The 13,748-nt window shown below is 38.2% G+C and overlaps 1 long non-coding RNA gene across 1 annotated transcript; it reads right to left on the bottom strand.

The window, feature by feature from the left end:
• Positions 1–6,548: 6,548 nt before the first annotated feature.
• LOC107479368 (uncharacterized) lies at positions 6,549–9,071 on the bottom strand. Its single transcript, XR_002372350.2, has 3 exons — positions 7,617–9,071; positions 6,943–6,999; positions 6,549–6,861 (listed from the first exon to the last, which is right to left on the bottom strand). It is a non-coding gene; the product is annotated as an uncharacterized LOC107479368 (long non-coding RNA).
• Between the last annotated feature and the right edge of the window lie 4,677 nt (positions 9,072–13,748).

The raw sequence follows: 13,748 nt of genomic DNA on the forward strand, positions 1-13,748 counted from the left end.
TTATCTTATCTTTAAGTGAGGTCATCTTATCTTCAAGGGAACCGCCTTTATCTTTCTGGGTTTTAGCTGCCTTTAGATTGGGCTGTGTTCCTTCGTTTTGGGTCTGCTTTGGGCTCCTTTGGCGAGTTGGCCGAGCTCTTTGAGAAGAGGTCGGGCATTTGGCCGAGCTCTTTGAGAAGAGGTCGGGCATTTGGCCGAGCTCTTTGAGAAGAGGTCGGGCATTTGGCCGAGCTCTTTGAGAAGAGGTCGGGCATTTGGCCGAGCTCTTTGAGAAGAGGTCGGGCATTTGGCCGAGCTCTTTGAGAAGAGGTCGGATAGTCTGACATGAAGAGGTCGGTCGGCTTGTCACTAAACATCCCGGGTCGGACAGCTTGACCCAGGGTATGAACACCCACTATAGACTATTATATATCTTTGGAAAGCTCTGAATGTCAGCTTTCTAACGAAACTGGAATCACCTCAATTGGATCTCTGTAACTCAAGTTATACTCCTTTGAAGTGAACATGGTCGCTAGCATAGTCGCTAGCGTTAATGGAAAACGTGAGTCCCGATAACGCTAGCGACCAGGGGCTTAATATTTCCAAGTTCTGGAGCTCAAAATCAATGTCCACCCCATACTATTATATATTTTTGGAAAGCTCTGGATGTCTACTTTCCAACGCTTTTAGAAGCGCATCATTTGGAGCTCTAAAACTCGAGTTACACTTCTTGGAAGGTGAAGAGGTCAGTTGGCCTTACTACAGGTTGATACCATGTTCATCTTTGCACTTTCGGGGCAGGTTTTCTCCCTCAAATTTAGTGTCAATCATGTAGTGCCATATATGCTTGGAAAGCTCTGGAATCCTACTTTCCAATGCCACTAGAATCACCTCATTTGAAGCTTTGTGGCTCAAGTTATGCGTGTTTGAAGAAGGCATGGTCAGGCTACCAGGTGGGACTTTTGCCTACGTTAACTTCCACGTTAACTTAGTTAACGTAGAAGTTAACGTGGGTCTTTTTTTTCTCGCCAACGTTAGTGGCACTCACTTTTTCCACTAATGTTGGCATCTCCCTTTCCTTCCACGTTAACTACCACGTTAACTTAGTTAACGTGGCTGTTAACGTGGGTCTTTTTGCTTCGCCAACGTTAGTGGCACTCACTTTTTCCACTAACGTTGGCATATACCCCTTTTCTTCCACGTTAAATACCATATTAACTTAGTTAACGTGGCTGTTAACGTGAGTCTTTTTGCTTCGCCAATGTTAGTGGCACTCACTTTTTCCACTAACGTTGGCATATACCCCTTTCGCAAGCGTTATTGGGACTCACCTTTCCCATTAACGTTGCTTGGTGCCTTTTGTCCCTACGTTAGAGTTCACGTTAGTGTAGCTAACGTGACTCTTAACGTGGGTCTTCCTTGCTAACGTTCTATGCTCTCCTTCTTCAAAGTTAATGCCACTAACTTTTCTCACTAACGTTGGGGCTTTCCTTCCTTCCACGTTAGTGCCCACGTTAGTGTAACTAACGTAGCCACTAATCCTGGCTCTTCTCTTCTTCTTTTGGCCTGAAATCAATCAAACAAAGTGAATCAAAGTCTTGCTCTTAATCATGGGATCATGCATCATCCAATTTATCATTCAATTTATGCATAATTCTCATGAAATCATTCAAAATTCACAATATTTGCTTGAATCATGGTATGATTGCATTTTCAACCAAATACTTGCTTATTTCCTAAGAAAATGCACAAAACTAACCTAAAGCATACAAAAAATGGCTAGTAAAACTAGCCAAGATGCCCTGGCATCAATAAAGGCCTTAGTCTTTACATTCAGAAGATTCGAAAACGGAGAATTGAAGGAAGGGGGAGAGAGTGAAGACCAATTCGAACTTCTGTGAATTGGCACACTCCAAGGGGAGTGGGTCTTCGGACCCCTCCCCTCAACCACTCTTCTTCCTTTTCTCTTCTTTTCTTCCTTAGGAGTAGTTTCTTTTCTTTGTACCTTCCATTTATGAATTTTGAAGTTTCAATTTCAGTTTAATTTTCATCTTTATTTTTCTTCACTTTCTTTCTTTTCTATTTTTGGTAGAGCAATGATCAACTAACTCTTTTTATTGGGTTAGAGAGCTCTATTGTGATTCAATGGATCAATTGTAGTTCTTATTCTTCTTATTCTTTCTTTTCTCTTGATTTTACTAGAGAGCTTTCGATCTTTATCCAATTGGGGAATTGTCTTGGAAGAGAAATTACTCATACTTGGATTTCCTCAAAACCTTGGAAGAGGAATGAGGAAATCATGCTAGAAATGCTCTCTCACATTGGATTAGGTTGGGGGTTGGATGGATATTGTGACATTTAATCCTACCAATACTTTGATCTATGAATGTGTGTGGTATAATTAGTGACCACACTTCATCTCTTTCCATGAGCAATTAAATCAAGGAATTGGGCAATTGTTCAAGCTTAGAGAGATTGGATTGCCAAGGAATTGGGATCTAATCACTTAAGATTGCCAAAGAGATCAATGAATGCATTGATCCCAATGTTCATTTTATTTTTAGTTCTTACATTTACTTTTCTTGCCATTTTACTTTTCTGCACTTTATTACTTTCTTTACTTTTATTCCATTTACCTTTCCTTGTTACTTATCACTCCAATATGATTCGTCTAACTAGGATAATCAATTAACCATTGATTGCTTAATCCGTTAATCTCTGTGGGATTCGGCCTCACTCTTTTGTGAGTTATTACTTGACGACAATTCGGTATACTTGCCGAAGGAAATTTGTTAAGAGACAAGTTTTCATGCATAAATTTCCTTGTTAGATCTTTGAACCTCTCCCAGGCCACATAGTGTATTTCATCATCTAGCTGTCTGAAGGTTTGCACCTCAGCTCTTAGCCTGTTGATCCTTTGTGGAGGGTAAAATCTCGCTAGAAACTTGTTCACAACATCCTATGTGCTTCGGTTGGTAGACTTTGTATGTCCAGACATGCTTTGTTGAATCTTTCCATGTAGCTACAAAGACTTTCCCGATCTCCTTGCTTGATCCCTAATAAGCTTGGGCGTGCTTGGCTTTGTCCTTCTGGATAGAGAATCTAGCAAGGAACTTCCCCGCTAAGTCGTCAAAGCTTGAGATGGATCTCGGGGGTAGGCTGTCGAACCACTTGATTGCTGTTTTAGTTAAGTTAGTTGGGAAGGCTTTGCACCGGATTACGTCTGAGGCATCGGTGAGATACATTCTGCTTCTGAAATTACTGAGATGATGGCTTGGATCTGATGTACCGTCGTACGGGGTCATGTCCGGGGCTTTGAAGTCTTTTGGAACTTTGGCTTTCATAATTTCTTTGGTGAACGGGTCTTGATCCTTGTGGGGATTATCCTCGTGATTGGATCGAGTAGTCTTTTTTAGATCTGCTTCAAGCTGTAATAGTTTGTCTTCCAGCTCTTTGCGTCACCTAGTTTCCCTTATGAGGTCTTTCTTGGCTTTTCGTTGATACTTGGCCTCTTTTTCCAGTTGTTTGAGACGTTCTTGTTGAGCCTGAAGTGCCTTAGGATTTCTGCATTTGGTCGGCTCTTATCCTTGTTTAGTTGAAGAGTATCCTTTGGTGTGACATTCGCATTCTTGTGCGGCATCCTGTTCTCTAGATCAGAGTCATGGTTGTTGTTAAGGTCGTCTGCCATGATGATGGGATGACTTTCAGGTTCCCCGACAACGGCGCCAATGTTCTGAGGGTTACCTAAAACTGTAGGTCAATCTCGGATGAGATCTTCTGTACGGGTCGGAGCTGATGTGTCTGACTTGATGGACTTGGTGATGGTGCTGATCCTTCGTTACCGGAGGGTGGTGGTACTTGCAAGGGACTCTGATGCTTAAGTTAGCAAGGGTATTAAGTAGGTTTCTAGTAGAATCAGAGTATGAGTTATACCTGGGTGCTCCAGTGTATTTATAATAGCGTGGAGTGACCTTTTTGGAGATAAGATAGTTATCTTATCTTATCTTTGAGTGAACTTATCTTATCTTTAAGGAACCGCCTTTATCTCTCTAGGCTTTGGGCTGCCTTTAGATTTGGGTCGTGTTCCTCTTTCTTGGGCCTTCTTGGGCCTCTGTAGTGATTTGACTGACCTCTTTTCATAAAGAGGTCGGGTAGTCCTGATCTGAACAGGTCGGTCAATTTGTCATTGATCCGCCCGGGTCATACAGCTCGACTAAGGGCATGAACAGATTTATTATTTGATCTTGAGAATTCATTGTTGGTCTAGACTATACTTTCAATGATGAAATTCTACTTTTGTGAAAATCTAGATCGACGATAAATTCTTGTCATCAAATTTGGTGCCGTTGCCGGGTAGTCGCAATGGTGTATGTCTATTGTATATATGTTAATATGTAAATAGCTTGCTCTGTGGTTCTCTTTTGTTTTTATTGATGGTTAGAATTGGGATGCTGGAGGACATTGGACATTCTAGCATCGGTGGGGAAGTCAATCACAAGCCACCATAGCATGGGCTCTCCCAATTGTCTAACTTAAAGACATTAAATAAAAGTGTTTGGTAACATTGTTCCTATTCTTCTCTTTTTGTATATATTTTGGTTTATTGCATGTTTGTTTGATTGGTTAGCTTAGAATTAGTTTTAATTTTGATGTTTGTAAGTTAATCTTGGTTTGGATCATGAATTAATGGGTTCTTGCATGTTTTGGTGTTGAGTTTTGATTGAGCTAAGGGTTGGTACCTTAGATTTTGAAAAAAAATTTTTGAAAAATAGGGCATCTATGCGTACGCACCCACCTGTGCGTGCGCACAACTTCTACTTTCTACTTCTTGTGTGTGCGCACCAACCTGTGTGTTCGCAGTGCTGGCATAGCCTGTGCGCATGAACCCCTATCCTTTTTGCTTATGTGCACGTGCACAGACCTGTGCGCACGAATAAACTTTGGAACCCCCTCATCTCGCAGCACACGTACCCCTTATGCGTGGGAACAACCCCTCATCTCCCTTCTGTGCGCGCGCACAAGACCTTGTGCGTTCGCACAGGTCGTATTGCCCTTTCTACTCGGAGCGCCCACACGCTGTTGTGCGCGCGCTCAACCGCATTTTCCACCTAGTGTGCGTATGCACACATGCTTGTGCGTACGCACGCCCCTATTTCCCCACCACTACACTTCTTTTCTTCTCTTCTCTCTACTTCTTCACTTCTTCTCTCTTCCACCCCTCGCTTCTCTTGCTTTTGTCCTCTTCTCTGCATGCTTTACTTTATTTTCTTTGCATTTCACTTTTATTTTAGTAATCATGTTACTTTTTGTTTAGTTGTTTATGAATTGAATAAGTTGTAAGTGTTTGGTTGATGAGTGTTGGGTTGCTTCTTGCTTGAATTTTGGTTTAATTGTTGATGAATATGTGCATTGAGTATTGAGCCTTTATTAGATTGCCTAATTGAATTGTGAGTTTGATGCATGTGTTGCCGTGACCATATGTGTTAGACTATATCATTATTTGGCAACTTAATTATGAATTGTGCACTTCCACTATAGTGAATTGAGTTGAACTACTTAGTCATCATGGTTCTTAAAGTGAATATAATCACATAACAAGGTATTTGTTCCTTATTAATGCCTTGCATTTTTTTAGTCGACTTGACTTGATTCTTATCAAAACTTGTCACTTTTTGTAATAAGAACCTTATACATGTGATTATTTCATTATTCCTAAGGATGAATAAGTAGTCTATTTTCATCATTGCATTGGTTACTGTTAATTGTGCCATTTTCTATTAATTTTGCGCTTTCACTTGCACAATTTCAATATCCAATATCTCAAATACTCAATTCACTTTTGTGGTCACCTAGGTTTGCTTGTGCCTTAATTCTGGCTTATTCTTTACTTGCAACCTAGACCACTTAGTTGAGGAACATGTTATTTCTTTTGCTTTTGTGGTTACCGTCACTACAAGAAAACCAGGATTTTGCTACGCTTTTAAAGCGTGGCGAAAAGTTGAAAAAAGCGTAGCGATAGCTTTTCGCCACGTTTTTTGAGCTACCGGCACGCTTTTGAAAGGGTCACAACTGCTAGCGTGCCGGTTGCTCTATCGCTACGCTTTTGGTGACCTATGGCCACGCTTTTTCTGTCGCCACGCTTTTTATCTATTGCCACGCTTTTAAGCGTGGCCGTACGTGAAAGATATCGGTACGCTTTTAAAGCGTGCCAATAGCTGAAGATACGGCTATGCTTTTAAAGCGTGCCAACAGTGAGAGATATCGCTACGCTTTTAAAGCGTGCCAATAGCAAAAGATATGGCTACGCTTTTAAAGCGTGCCAGTAGCAAGAGATATGGCTACGCTTTTAAAGTGTAGCTGTTGATGAATGTTGTACAATATGGCTACGCTTTTAAAGCGTAGCTATAACCTTGTTCAGGTTCTATTTTTCTTTTTCTGATCTTTGTAACAAAATCTTATAAAATTCTTAGATAATTGTAAAATTTATACAGTGACCATTAATTTTAAATCAACTAATCCAATTTTTATAAACTTGTCACCAAATATAGTGTGAAATATAGTGTGATTGATTACATGACATGCTCTAACAAAATACCAAAATCAAAATCATTACAACAACTATTACATTATCTACTTCCTTTACATATTATTACATAAGAGAAAAAATTTTAGAATCAATAGGAAGTTACAAAAGAGACCACTAGTTTTTACTGAAACAAAAAAACACTACTAGTACCCAAGCTAACGAAGATTCTAAGCAAGCTACCATCCTTGAATTACATATTACTAATCCAGGAGCCATCATTTCAATCTACCTGGATCATATACCAAACGCAATGCCATGCAGCTCTTGAGAAAACAGGAGCCATCATTTCAATCCACCTGAAGAAAATAGATAATCTTCCTTCAAGTCTAGGAAAGTAAAGAGAAAGCCAATTGAACTACTTATTACCGAAACTTTACCTGGTACAAGGAGGAGCAGTGCTGCTCAAATCACAACCTCCAATTTTGTATGTCATTCTGCAAGCACAACAACCAAAAGTATGTAAGAACATGATTGTGAGTATATGTATCTTCAAAAGCGTTTCGTTAAGCTATGCTTTTCTTCTATTTAATTTTCTCTATTTACAACATTGATTCAGTTGTAAACTGCACATAAAAAAATAAAAAAAATACAAAAAGAAGTAAAATAAAGTAAGAAATTTAGAAAGAACCTCTGAGTAATTATTTATCAAACAACTAATATACTATTGGATATATGACTCCACAATCTGCAGTTTACCATTACCAATCATGTCAAACAAATAAATAATGCACACCTATATGGCTATATCAACTAGGGCACAAACTTGGAAATGTATGTTTAACCTGAAAGCAGCAAATTATCCGTAGCTCCCACCTCCACCAGATAAACTCCTTTTCAATCATCAATCAAAAGCATGGATATGAACACTAGAATAGTTATGTATAACTTATTTCAATTAACTCTAGAATTCGTTCATATCTTCTCACTTACTGCACTCAAGAGTAGTTCTCTCTCCACAAATCATATCTTAGGGAGAATAATACACAAATGTATGAAGCTGCCAACACTTATTTTAATTTTAAATTTAAAAAAATGAAAGACATGTACTTACAGTGAGAACTGGACCAATTGTCAAGTCCTCTAGCTTTTTTCTCTCAGCAAGACCTTTCAATTTGGATACCCAGGAAGTCGAAGCCCAGTTCTAAGCGCAGTGAGTAACTGAAAAATCTCCAAAGCTGGTTGTGAAATCTCCACAGCAAGACCTTTCAGAAAGTTGAGGATCAAGTGCTGGTTGTGAAATCTCCAGCCCTTCACTTTTAATGATAGATATATAACTTAAAAATCATTTGAGAATCATTAAGATTTTGTAACATTATAGGAGTGCCCATTTAAAAATAAATAAAACAGAAGTAATCTCCACCAAATTTGTTTTTAATTAAACAATCTAAGAGCATCAAACTATATTTTTTCTAATTTTCAGAAATCAGAAATGGTTTTCAACATTCTTATCTGGGTGGAACTCTTAAACTCCAAGGTCCTCATCCCAAAGGAAAATGTCCTCATCCTAAAACAAAAATCTGGGTGTAAGGAATCATAATACTCATCTAAGACAATAAATAACAATTCCTAAAATAGAATCCACAAATTAGGTGGCTAAATTTTCTAAACTGCATTCACTAGGCCTTGTGAACCTTTTCCACATATACCTGCAACCAAAAGCACAGGAATTGTAAGACAATCTAGAAAGGCTAATTGTAAGCAATTACTCATTTTTCATTAACTCTGGGACAACCCAATTTTGACAAGAGAGAATATCTAAAAGCACAATAGCAGATGTAGATTAAGAAACTAACACAAATATCCATAGCAGAACACAATATTAACCAAAAAGCTGCACTTTCATCAAAGATTATAGTCAAACTTAAGGGCAGAATTAATTGGGTTCCAACAAACTGATGAAACTCTTAAACTCCAAGTTCCTTGTCAAGTTTACCTCATTCTGATAAAGTATAAGCAAGTCAGGCATACTATAAAGAAATGAAAAGTAACTAAGACTATTATATCATGATACATGTTTCATGCCATTGAAGCATCAATTAAAAAGATTATGTAAGCTATATCAATAACTTGAAACACAAACAATAAAGAATAAAAATGCATCTATAAGGAGAGGACAAACTTTTAAAAGATATCTATCCAAATCTCCCATATAAGTATATGGTGGTGATCTTGCCCAACTCAAACAGAGCAGGGTATCTCCAAAATATTATGTATAACTTAGTGGATTAAGAATTGAGGCACGGTAAAAGAATGAAGTAATCATGAACTTAGAGAACAAAATAGTACAAATTGAAATAATCATGAACTAATTTGAAATACTAACAGTGCTATATCCAACCATCTAAACTAGTGGTATCTTATTATTGCTCCTCTCATGAGACTTATGACTATCATTAAATTCAGCCCCTCCCTCTATTAAACATAGTACCAAGCAAATAATAGCCCAAAAAGAGGGAAATTTTTTTTAATGAAATATAAATTGATATAATATAAGTGTATGTCACATTTAGTGATAATTTGTAAATGATTTTATTAGGAAAATAGCAAAAATATGAATTATAACTAAATAGTATTTAGAGGGGAAAAATAATTAAATACATAGTCTGAATCTAAAATAAGACATAAAAAATCAATTACTAACTAAACAATTTGCTCATTCATTCCCATTCCATTAATGATAAAACTTTATATATTAACTCAATCTAATACAATAACCCATCTCATATCAAAACCCTGATCATTTCCATCAGGCTTAGTCCCCACCCCAACCAAGAAATAAAATAAAAGGCACAACAGTTGTTTGCATTGCTTCCTCAACTCATAGTCATGAATTCAAACTTAAAAGACATAAACAAATAATTTTTCGTTTTGGTGGGCTTCAAAAGGCTACCAACAATTAAGTGATGATGCAATTTTAAATAGCCTACCAACAATTAAAGGCTTCAAAGATGGTTCCGTAAAAAAGTCACAAACTCATTAAAGAAATTGCAGTCGAAACATTATAAGAAAAATTTTGACACCTGAAACAGTGACAGTCAAATTAGATTTTGAAGAAACTAGATATAACAAATAGTATCTAAATGGGGAAAAGAGACGAAACAGTAGCAGAAACTGAGATTTAAATCAAAACCAGTGTGGCCTCCTAAACTATAAAATTTGAGAAAAATGAAAGAAACCGTGATAGTATCAAGCTTTCCAGAGAGTTGATTCTCCTATTCCAACAGTTTAAATGATTCCCTTACCATCTCCTGCACCCTAAATATCCTCCTCACTCACCTCAATCATGAGAATCCCACCCCTCCCCTAGCTTGCCATTTGGAAGGTTAGTTACAACATTTGTTGGCTCATTAACTCCCCTAGTCCCTGTTATCCACTTCCTATGTTTTCTCACATATATACGCATAATGTGGTGGTTCCCCTAATATAGCACTATAGCATCCTATGAAAATTGTCCCCTAGTTCTTTTCAAATCTTTTACAGAAACTTCCTGTTAGGAAACACTTGTTTTGTAAGACAAATACAAGGGATCAAAAGAACAAGAGTCAATAACACTAGATATGAAAATCTAAATGGATTTCTTATCCTCGGCTCTATTGACTGCTAGGAAAAAGTTAAAATAGTAGTATTAACTTGGTTTCAACTTTCAAGAGGAAGGCAGCTTTTCAATTCAGCACAACACAAAAATAAATCAATTTAGAGATTAATAACATCAGTTCTATTCTATTCGATAATTCCATAGCACCCAAAAATAATATTAACCAAAAAAATAAATCAATTCAACTAACACATTCAACACAACACAACCATAACCAACTCATATGCACCGGTTTGATTACAGAAACTTGCTACTTAAATTAAACTTTAATCAAATACAGAATTCTATTTCATCAAATCCAATAAACATAACAGGGTTTCCAAAAGACATTGTACCTACCCTGTGATGCGTTCTTCATCAGCGGGTAAGTCCACGCATGTTCTTCGCAAGGGAGGGAGCGGCGCTGAAGGAGTTAGGGTTTCTAAGATCGATGAATGCCTGGAGAGTCTAGTTTCGTCCAAAGCTAAGCAGGAAGGGAGCGGCGCCGAAGGAGTTAGGGTTTGCAGAAACGGAAGGGAGCGGCGGCAAAGGGAGCATCGACGACGGGTTTCTGACGGCAACTGAGCGGAGGGAGTCACCCGCTAGAGAGTCACCGCAGAATGAGGGTTAGGGGTACCGGAAGAGGGATTGCTGGCAGAGGCATTGCGAGCGCAGCTACGTTCTTCACAGAGTGTCGTTGGAGTAGTTCTTCGTCGGAGTGACGTCGTCGCAGGAGTGGTTCGTCGCCGCGGAGTGTCGTCGGAGTTGGGGCTTAATGTTTGAAGAAGGAGGAGTTAGGGTTAGGGTCTTTGAATGAAGAAGGATATACGCGAGCTTCTGAAGGGTAGTATACGAGCTTTTTTTTTTTTTTCTGAGGGAACCTTTTGGCCACGCTTTTAAAGCGTGCCAAAAGGCTTGTAGGAAACGGCTACGCTTTTCAAACGCCACAATAATAAAACCTTATTGCCACGCTTTAAAAGCGTGCCAAAATCTCTCTTTGGCTACGCTTTATAAGCGTGGCAAAAAAAAAACGTGGCTAAATCTCGCATCAACTGCCACTCTCATAAAAGCGTGGCCATTGACCCTTTTCGCTACGCTTTTGAAGCGTAGCGAAAAAAACGTGGCCAAATCTCTATTTAAGCGCCACCCTCACAAAAGCGTGGCCATAGACCACTTTTGGCCACGCTTTTAAAGCGTAGCAAAAAAAAGTGTGGCCATAGGCCTTTTTTCTTGTAGTGCGTTCTACCCGGTCAATGTGTTGTGTTCTTAACCGTGCACACTTGGAATACACACATGGCTCATCTTTTCATCATACCACACCACTATGCAAAATTCCTCAATTAGATGCTTATTTGCCTACCCCTTTTACCCTTTTGTGCTACTTGCCCTATGATTTTTTATTATACTTTATCCATTCTTTTTGAGGATGAGGCTTGGAGGCAAGGAGCCGGGAGAAGAGGAGGACACCGAGGAGGGAGATGCCAAGCATGCATTGGACATGGCAATTTCCATACAACCCGAGCCCCCGTATCCGCCAACTGAAAGTGGAGCTCGTGAGAGACATTCTCTTCGGATTGTGTTCGTGCACGGAGGACCATGCAACACTTAAGTGTGGGGGAGGATTCATCATTTTAGGGCGTAAACTTTCTTTTCCGAACACTTTCTTTATTTTTTTCTTTTATTATGTTTCTTGTAGATATTTGGAGTGATTTTGATTGTTGCATTGCATTTTCTTCATAGTTTATAACTATTGCATACTGCATCTTTTGCATTGTATAGATTTTATAGATAAAAGTTGTAATTGGATGATATGAGTAGTATAGCACCTAGTTCAATTTTATCCTAATTTTTCATGTTACTTTTTTCTTGTTGAAAATTAGGAAAAGAACTAAGAAATTTTAAAAAATTTGCATCTATCACACCATACATACATATAGGAATAAATTTTGGTGAAAAACAACAAGAATTTTCAAGAATTTTGTTTCAAGGGCATGCTATTGAATTGATTTGAAAATTATTTTCAAACTTAAATGAATGATTTTTCATGGAACATAAAAGAGTAAAGAACAAATACCTTGTGAGTTTTTTAGCTTGAATGAGTGGCTACACCTCTTAATCACTAATTTTGTTCATTGTGTTATATCTCCTTCTATGATTGTGATCTTGGTTATGCTTGATTCTTTATTTCCGATGTTTGATGTTTTGAATGCATTTAGTATGATTGAGGCCATTTTCGAATTAAACTCACTCACCCATATGGATCTACCCTTGCATCTACCTTTGTTAACCCCTTTTGAGCTTTTTAATCCCCTCTGTTCTAATTGTTAGCACATCACAACCCTAAGCGAAAAACCATGAATTACCTTGAATTGTATCTTTGATTAGTTTAGGTTGAGGAATGTGTGTAATTTAAGTGTGGGAGAAATTTTGGGAAATATTGGTAGAGAAAATTTTGTTTTGGGTAATTGTTGAAAATTTTGTTTTTTGAAAAATGGGTGCACATTTGATGAGCGGATAATTTATGCGCTTTTTGGCACTGTTTTTAGTATGTTTTTAGTACATTTTAGTTAGTTTTTAGTACGTTTTTATTAGTTTTTATTTAAAATTCACTTTTTTGGGCTTTACTATGAGTTTGTGTGTTTTTCTGTGATTTCAGATAATTTCTGGCTGAAATTGAGGGACCTGAGCAAAAATCTGATTCAGAGGCTGAAAAAGGACTGCAGATGCTATTGGATTCTGACCTCCCTACACTCAAAGTGGATTTTCTGGAGCTACAGAAGCCCAATTAGCGCGCTTTCAATTGCGTTAAAAAGTAGACATCCTGGGCTTTCCAGCAATGTATAATAGTCCATACTTTGCCTGAGATTTGATGGCCCAAACCGGCGTTGCAAATCAGCTTCAGAATTCCCAGCGTTTAACGCCGGAACTGGCACAAAAATTGGAGTTGAACGCCCAAACTGGCACAAAAGCTGGCGTTTAACTCCAAGAAAAGTCTCTTCGCATGAAAGCTTCAATGCTCAGCCCAAGCACACACCAAGTGGACCCTGGAAGTGGATTTTTACGTCATTTACTCATTTTTGTATATCCTAGGTTACTAGTTCACTATAAACAGGATATTTTGACATTGTATCTTCATCTCATGACACATTACACGTTTCCTATTGTATCTTCTACGGCATGAGTCTCTAAACCCCATGGTTGGGGGTGAGGAGCTCTGCTGTGTCTTGATGGATTAATGCAATTACTACTGTTTTTCATTCAATCATGCTTGCTTCCATTCTAAGATATCACTTGTTCTTAAACTGGATGAATGAGATGATCCGTGACACTCATCATCATTCTCAACTATGAACGTGTGTCACTTGTTCTTAACCCGGATGAATGTGATGACCCGTGACACTCATCATATTCTCAACTATGAACGTGTGCTTGACAACCACCTCCGTTCTACTTTAGATTGAGTGAATATCTCTTGGATTCCTTAATCAGAATCTTCGTGGAATAAACTAGAATTGATGGCGGCATTCAAGAAAATCCGGAAGGTCTAAACCTTGTCTATGGTATTCTGAGTAGGATTCGAGGATTGAATGACTGTGACGAGCTTCAAAC

Source organism: Arachis duranensis, chromosome 3 (assembly GCF_000817695.3).
Source record: "Arachis duranensis cultivar V14167 chromosome 3, aradu.V14167.gnm2.J7QH, whole genome shotgun sequence".
NCBI classification, from domain to species: domain Eukaryota; kingdom Viridiplantae; phylum Streptophyta; class Magnoliopsida; order Fabales; family Fabaceae; genus Arachis; species Arachis duranensis.